General features: G+C 60.7%; 1 protein-coding gene across 1 annotated transcript in view; it reads right to left on the reverse strand.

The window, feature by feature from the left end:
* The window catches only part of AZIN2 (antizyme inhibitor 2), a 6,435-nt gene that overhangs the window by 1,456 nt on the left and 4,402 nt on the right, over nucleotides 1-577 (reverse strand). The window lies entirely within an intron of this gene.

A 577-nucleotide genomic window follows, 5' to 3' on the forward strand; every position in this document is an offset into this window, starting at 1 on the left:
GGGTCCCCATCTCGCCCCGCTGCAGTGCTGTTCCTGTGTGGGACCCCCCTCCCCATCCTGGGGGCAGGGGGCTTCGTTAGGGCTGACGAGAGCTCAGGGACTGACTGGGGGGGTACCACCAGGCCCGGGTCTTCCCCCCAGTAACAGCCACATCCCAGCACCCACCCCCTGTTCCTACATCCTTCACAAAATCCCAGGGGTCCCAGTGGATGCTGAACAGTGCCCAAAATTTGGGTGAACGTCCCTAATGAGCAAAGCCTCGTTAGGCAGTTAACTGCTTATTGCAGATTGATTCTCTGCCGCCTCCACCACAGGGGAGGGAGGAAGCGCCGGGGGCTTCCTCATACGAAACCCCAAGCTGTGCTGGACAACCATTTATTACCGTAACTCTTAAAAAAAAAAAAAAAAAGAACGCAAACCTGCTGGGCCCCACCCTCCCGCTCGCCAAGCCCCTGTAGCAGGCACACAACACCGCCCGAGCAGGAGGAACGGGATTTATGGCACACACTTCAAAGCCCTCGCCCGCGGCGTCCCCCCTGAGAGCGGAGCGGGGCGATGGCGGCGGCAGGCGGGGTGG

Source organism: Egretta garzetta, unplaced genomic scaffold (genome assembly GCF_000687185.1).
Source record: "Egretta garzetta isolate BGI_Z169 unplaced genomic scaffold, ASM68718v1 scaffold101, whole genome shotgun sequence".
Lineage (NCBI taxonomy): Eukaryota > Metazoa > Chordata > Aves > Pelecaniformes > Ardeidae > Egretta > Egretta garzetta.